Here is a 7,841-nt window from a genome sequence, read left to right as displayed (position 1 = left end):
GAAAGAAAGCAAATTCCAACCCATGTATATTTAATTCCTAACTCCAAGTCTTTGCTGTTCTCCAGTATACTCACCTGAGCCTAGCAACCTTTGGGAAGCTGAGGGTTGAATTAGTCCCTGAAGGCGTAGTATGACTTGGATGGCCTTGGATGGAGGCAGAAGGAGCAGGGTGTAACCCAAGTTGCCAAGCTCATGTCCCCAGGACCCCAAATACGACCCATGACATGGAAGAAGTTCAGTATGTGTTTCATAAATGGATGGGTGAGTGGGTAAGAAACAGCATACATGAAGGGACAGAGGCAGGTCTCAGACTAAAAGCCAGGGAAGGGGCCACAGAAAGTGGAAGGGGAAAGGGTCGAACCAGACTGCCGCAGTGTTCATTCCGTCAGCAGTGGAGGTCAACTAAGCCAGAGAAAACCATTACACAGCAGGCTGACGGAATTCTTCAGGGAGCAGTTTAATGTAGTTCTTAGAGCCGCTAGGAGGGAATTCCTTATGCTGTGCCTGTCCAGGCAAAGCTGTGGTCTGTCTTGATGTGCAGGTGGGGAGAGGCAGAGGGACCAGCATGAGGGAGGGTGATGGTAGGGACCGCAGCAAGGATGTAGGAACCGCGAGGGAGAGCCTGGGGCTCTGACTCAGAAGGGAAGGGAAGTGTCTAGCGGAGACTCGGGGCTTAGCTAAAGGACAAGACCCGTCTCCCGTGACTGAGTCACCGACAGGAAGAGAAGACAGTGGGTTCCTCTGTTGTCCGCACATGAGTGCTCAGATGCAGAAATACTCTGAAAATACTGGGCTCAGCTCTACTGTACAAATGACTGCTTTTTAAAAATCTTTTGGATGTGGTAGTACACACCTGAAACCCCAGCACTCAGGAGGCTGAGGCAGGAGGATTGCCATGAGTTGGAGGCCAGCCTAGGCTACATAGTGAGTTTAGTGCCAGCCTGAACTACATTTTGAGACCCTGTTTCAAAAAAAAAACAGCAAAAAAATCTTTGGTCATCAGGTCACAGGAACTGGCTACAGCCCTGAGCTATAGATGGAAGTGCTTTTAATGATCTTCATTGGACTGAGAGGGGGAAAAAAAAACCCTCAAATTATAGTAGTTCCTTTGCCAAACTCAGGTGATCCTTTGCTAGTAAGATTCATGAACCGTAAGGAAGCACTGCTGCCAGGACTGTCCCAGCCAGGTGGCAACTCTACTGGGAATACTGCACACCTTCCTCCGGGGAGAGCCCCACAGACAGCCGAGACCCGGTGCCCAAGACTGAATGCTTCTCAAACAACACGTTGACTTCACTTTCTAGAAACAGGGAGAGCTCTGACTTTATACCCTCCACAAAGGTGAAAGGTGACTCTGCATCTTCTAAAAATTGCTAGAAGAAATAAGGTGTGGTGACACACGCCTGTAATCTTAGCACTGTGGCAAAATGAAGCAGGAGGATTACAAATTAAAATCCCAGCCTGGGCAATTCAGCAATATCCTATCTTTAACGGGCTGGGTTCGATCCCCAGGCCTGCCGTGCTGCCCTGCTTCCCTGGGCGTGCTGAGACAGCAATGGAGACTGGGCATGGTGGCACACGCCTGTAATCCCAGCTGTTGGGAGGCTGTAAACAGACAGATCATGATGAGTCCAATCTAGTAGTGAGACCCTGAACACCCTGTAGACCCTTCTCTAAAAAAAAAAAAAAAAAAAAAAAAAAAAAGAAAGAAAGATAGAAAGAAAGAAAGAAAAGAGTTTTGCCTTTAAGAAATGTACCTCAGGATTCTGAAAGGTCCGCAGTATTCTTTTTTTGGTGGGAAGGTCTCTCTATAAAGTTCAGGTTGGCCTTGAACTCACTACATAGCCCAGGCTGACTCTGAACTCATAGTGATCTTCCTGCCTTGGCCTCTGAATTCTAGGATTACAGGAGTATGTCCTCACACCTGGCTGGGGTTGGTAGTATTCTACAAACAAAAGAAGATTGGAAAACACAGACACACAGATGTCCATTCAACAAGCGTTTACTGTGTGCCTGCTATAATCAGGCATGTTTCTGGCACTAAAACACTTAAGTGAATGGGCTAGGAAGATAGCTTGGCAGTCTAAGCGCCTACCTGGCAAGTGCAAGGACCCAGGTTCAATCCCCAGTACCTCATGCCATGCTGGCTCTGAAACTGGGTGTGGTGATGCATGCCTATAATCCCAGTGCTGGGGAGGCTGAGACTGGAGGATCATTACAAGTCCGAGCTGAGTAGTGAGGCCCTGTACCAAATAAATAAAATTTTTTTAAAAAAGTTTTAAAAACATTCAAGTGAACAACACAGGCAGTTTTGCTTTCATGGAGCTTCCCTTCTAGTAGAAAAAGACAGCTCATAAACAATAAAAATAATCCATAAATTCATAGATTATTAGGTGACATGTGCTGTGAAAAACAGTCGAGTGTGGAGGCTGGGGCAGTGTCGCAGTTTTACACGAGATAGTCAGAGCAGCTTTGTTGAGATGGTGACATTGGTCAGAGAGCTGGGGGAGACAGCCTGGCTGCCATTAGCTACCATACAGTACTCACAGGTCAAGGTTTTCTTAACGAGGTAAAAGCAGTGCACTGACGGGGCATGGTGCCACAGGCCCGCAAGGCCAGCCCTTTGGGAGGCTGAGACAGACAGACTGCAAGTTCAAGCCTAGTCTGGACAATTAGGTGAGATCCTGTCTCAGGATTTTTTTTTTAAATGTATTTCGTAGAGGGTCTACAGGGTCTCACTACACAGATTAGATCTGTAGCGATCCTCCCTGTTTTTCAGCCTCCCAAGCACTGGGATTATGGGCGCACAACACCATGCCCAGTCTCAGTCGCCATCTCCGTGTGCCCTGGGGACGGGGCTGGCACAGCAGGACAGGTCAGGATTAAAATAAAGAAACAAACAAATAAAAAGGCCAGGTATGGTGGCACACACCTGTAATCCTAGCATTTAGGAGGCTGAGGCAGGACAATTGCTGCCTGGGCTACAAAGTGAGTTCAAAGCCAGCCTGAACTGTACAGTGAGACCCTATCTCAAAGAAAGAAAAAAGAAGAAAGAAAGAGAGAAAGAAAGAAAGAAAGAGAAAGAAAGAAAGAAAGAAAGAAAGAAAGAAAGAAAGAAAGAAAGAAAGAAAGAAGAAAGAGAAAGTCAGGAAGAAAGTGAATACCAAACCAAAGCAAAGCAAAACCAAGATAAAAAATTAAAAGGGCCTGGGAATATAGTTCAGTGCAAATGTCCTGGGTTCAATCTCTAGTCCTGCCAAAAGAAAAAAGAAAAGAAAGCAAAGCAGAGAGAAAAGCATGTGTTTGTCTGGGATAAGCAGAACTGGGGAGGAAGTGTTGTGTCATACAGCTAATCAGTCACACATTTTGCACATTTGCATTTTAATAACAAAAGCAATTATAAATCTTACTTCTGCTGAGGGAGGAAGTGTTAAAATAGCATCCCCTGGTCTTATGGGAATAGCTGATGTTCTTGGCTTGGCGCAGCCCGCTGCGATCCGTGGAGGAATGCACCGCACTGCCCAGCCACCATCACCCCTGGGCACCTACTGGAAGGCTTCAGCTGCGTGGTCACCAACCGATTCAACCAATTATTTGATGACGAATCAGACCCTTTGGAGATGCTGAAGGCAGCAGAGAACAAGAAAAAATGGGGCCCCAGCGTCAAGAGCTCACGCCATGGCTCAGACCAACTCCAGCGTGGTGGGCAAGGAGCCCAGAAGGACCGTAAGACCCCACTGCCACCAAACGTCGGTGTGGCAGACAAGAAAAAGGAGGTGCAGCCACCGTGGTGCTGAAGAAAGAAGGAATAAGGCATGTTGGAAGAAGATCCGATCAACAACTTCAGGAAGAAGGGAAAATAATGCATAAGAGACTGGAACGGCGACCACCTTGTGAAAGATTTGAAAAACCACTTGAAGAAAAGGCTGGGCCCGGAGAGATGGCTCAGTAGAATAAGCACTTCCCTGGCAAGTGCAAGGGTCTGAGTTCAATCCCCAGTTTTGAAAAAAAAAAAGTTCAATCCCCAGTTCCACCAGAAAAAAATAAATAAAATAAAATGAAAAGTAATTCAGTAAAATGCATATAATTTAAAAAGAAAAGAAAAGGCTGCCCTTGGGCTGGCCAAATAGCTCAGAGGATTAAAGCACTCGCAAGCAAGTGCAGGGACCCTGGACCTGCCATGCTGGCCCTGCCCCCGGGGTGCACTGAGACAACAGGTGCCTGCCTGTAATCCCAGCTCTTGGGAGGCTGTAAACAGGCGGATCACTATGAGTCCGATCTACTAGTGAGACCCTGAACACCCTGTAGACCCTTCCCTAAAAAATACATAAAGAGAGAAAGAAAAGGGTGCCCTAGTATAAGAACTCAAAAGAAGAAATAAAAATTGAAAGGTATAACACAGTTAAATTGAAAGCAAGAACTTAAGGTTTAAACAACAAAGAGAGAGAAAGGAGAAAAATTAGAAAATATGGCAGGGACCAAACCATACATTTATTTAAACAAGATGGTTAAGGAAATGTTCCTAAGAGTCTCTATCAGCTTTTTGAAAACAGTGGTTAGTGGGTAGAATTCTCACCCTGACTAACCCTATATGCTGATATCTGTGAACTAAACAACTACACTGAGGATAGCGATGTGTAATACTAAAACCATGCTTGAACTACTTGTCATTTTGGCCTTCCAAATGCATACTGCTTCTAATGTCATACCAATTATTGCTATGCTCTCTTTAATTTTTTAAAAGATAATAAAAGAAAACAAGAGACAAGAAAAAAAAATGTCATAGGATTGTCCTGCTACAATGTTGTATATGGTTTGATTTCTAAATTTCTGTGTAAAAATGTCTAATTGTTTTTTCACATTCTATAGGGATTTAAATTTTAGAATATTCATGGTTGCTAGAAAACAGCAGTCCCATGTTATATCTAAGGTGTTTGATATTGAGACAGATAGTGATGTTCAACTCAACTGCTTCTGTTCCAGGGTAATAATATCATTAAGCTTCTCCTCTGGATGTTTAACAACTAAAGTTTGCAGACCAAAAGTTAGAGAAATAGAAAGCTACAAGGATAGCCAATATTTTTGCCCTAGAACTTCAAGGTCAGTGAGGACTCAGGACATAAGAGAACCTGTGCTGTAACATCTAGTAACTTAGTGGCATCCCCAATATCCTGATCCAAGAGATTATGGGGTTACAGAGGAAAGTGAACAATGATGTATAGTGTGCCTAAGGAGGAGAGTCACCTAGAGAGAAAAAATTCTCTCAGGTTTTCACAGAGAGAAAATTGGTCAAGCAATGGCTGTGACTCATCCATATGGCTGACACTGACAAAAGATTACAAACTGCTATACATGGTTCCAGTGTAAATCCTGAGGGGATTTGACTGACCTTGTCAGATACAAAAGTTACATTCTTAGTTATGTAAGTCTTGCTTTAACTTGGTCTTAACCATCCAGCAGAAAAGTGTAATCATGAGGTATAAAAAGTAAAGCTATATTAATATGCTGAGCTGTAAAATGTTCAAGTCAATGACTTTGGACATTTGCCAGTTGTGTTGATAACTCACTACTATTACGGACTATTGGACTCTTTTGGGTTATTTTGCTGAATTCAAGTACCTACAATCTTTAGACTGGTTTCAAGAATGAAAAGGTCCTTTAAAGACTTCTCCAAATACAGCTTCTCTAACTGCAGAAGAACACCTATCTCTGAGAACAACAACAACAACAACAACAAAAAAAAAAAAAAAAAAAAAAGGAGGATATTTTGGGAGCCATGAAGCGAGGAAATGGATCAAATACGTGCAGGTGGGACGTGGCCCAGGGCCTAAAGCAAACAAGCGACCTCACTCCTGAGATGAGCATCCTGTCTGGTTAAGGTTAGCTATCAGCTTCTAGGCAACCTAGTGTCATGTGCTTCACAAAAGTGTAAAGGACAGATTTGTTGTGAAAAAAAAAAAGGAAGAAAAAAAATATATATGTATACAGAAGAGAGTTAGGATAGATATACAGCTACTTTCTCTTAGTACACTGAGAATAAAACTTTGTACTAATATTGTTTAGACAAGATAACATGTCTGCATCTTGTCCTCTGAATAACTACTATGAAGACAATAATATGCAATGTATTAATTACTGTAAATGTCCTACTAACCTGTTTTAAAACTGTTTCATTGTTATTTTATCTTTTTTTCTCATTAAAATGAATAATTTCATTTTTTAAAAAAAGGGGATAAGGAGGAGAATTTTCAGTTGATAGACCCCTTATTGACCAGCCTATCTGAGGGCGTGGTGCCCTTGGAAGAGGAGGTGGCCGTGGCCGTGGCATGAGCAGAGGAGATGGGTTTGATACTGGTGGCAAGCGTGAATTTGATAGGCAGAGCGGAAGCAATGGATCTTCTTCACATTGCAGTGGCCTGAAGCATGAGGACAATCAAGGAGGCAGCGGATCTCACCACTGGGGAACTGTCCAAGGCAAATTAACTGACTTGGATCAATCAAATGTGACTGAGGAAACACCTGAAGGTGGCAGACCCTAAAAATAAAGAGAACAAAGTTGAGGAGGTTAAGAAAGAGGGTCCAAAAGAGATGACTTTGGATGAGTGAAAGGCGATCCAAAATAAAGACTGGGCGAAAGTAGTATTTAATGTCCAGAAACCAAACCACTGCCGATGGGCAGTGGAAGAAGGGATTTGTTCTTCATAAATCAAAGAGTGAAGAGGTTCACGCTGAAGACTCCATGATGAAGCATCACTTCTGGAAGCCTGCAAATAATATTGCGTCTCAGCTGGAGATCAACTTTGGAGACCTTGGCCGCCCCAGACATGGTAGTAAGGGAGGGCGAAGTGGACAAGGGCGCGTGGGGGAGGAGGGCGTCCGAGCTGCGGCAGCAGGACTGACAAGTCGAGTGCTCTGCCCCGGATGTGGATGACCCGGAGGCCTTCCCAGCTCTGGCCTAACTGGACACCTAGAGACACCCAGTTCCTTGGCAGACCCTCTTATTCAAAATTTTGTGCATGCTTATGGATCCCAAACAACTAAGAAATTTAAAAAAAAAAAAGACTGTCATTCACACCATTCACACCTAAAGACTGAATTTTATCTGTTTTGAAAATGAACTTCTCTCGCTATATAGACGTTAACAAATATGGTAGTCAGTTTTGTATTTAGCAATGTATTGGTAACAGGGATGTTTTCATAATTTTCAGAGATTATGCATTCTTCATGAATACTTTCGTATTGCTGCTTGCATGTATGTATTTCCAAACTTGAAATATGGCTGCGAACAGTGTGTACCAGTTTAAAAGCTTTCACTTCATTTGTGTTTTTTACTTAAGGATTTAGGTGTTCCCCCAATTACAAATGGTAAATAGTGGACATTCTATTGGTTTTAAAGCCTGCTTTGCATTTTCACTCACAGTCAACTGGAACATGTAAACTTTGATTTGTCAGGTTTTATGCTGTGTGGAGTACTAAGTACTTTATGTATTTTAACTTAGTTTTAATACTTTCATTGTGGGGGAGAGATCTTTTTTCACTTTTCATGGTAACTGTTCTATATATAAATCTTTATATACAAAAATATCAGTACTTGAGCAAAAAAAAAAAAAATAGCATACCCTAAGTCCTTTTATCATCATCATCATCATCATCATCATCATCATCATCATCATTATATTTATTTGAGACAGGGTCTCGCTGTGTACTGCAGGCTGGCCTCAAACATTCTGCAGCCCAGGCTGGCCTCACGCTCACAGTGGTCCTCCCACTTCAACCCCCCCAAGCACTGGGATAACACATGCACCACCATGCCTGGCCCTGAATCCTTTTGACATGAGAAC

The 7,841-nt window shown here is 43.1% G+C and overlaps 1 pseudogene; it reads left to right on the top strand.

Annotated features, from left to right (window-relative positions):
• The first annotated feature begins 219 nt into the window (after positions 1 to 219).
• LOC101587203 lies at positions 220 to 6,959 on the top strand (annotated as a pseudogene).
• Positions 6,960 to 7,841: the final 882 nt, after the last annotated feature.

This window comes from Octodon degus, unplaced genomic scaffold, assembly GCF_000260255.1.
Source record: "Octodon degus isolate 3935 unplaced genomic scaffold, OctDeg1.0 scaffold00065, whole genome shotgun sequence".
Taxonomy (NCBI): Eukaryota; Metazoa; Chordata; class Mammalia; order Rodentia; family Octodontidae; genus Octodon; species Octodon degus.
This window is presented reverse-complemented; position numbering and strand designations above follow the sequence as displayed.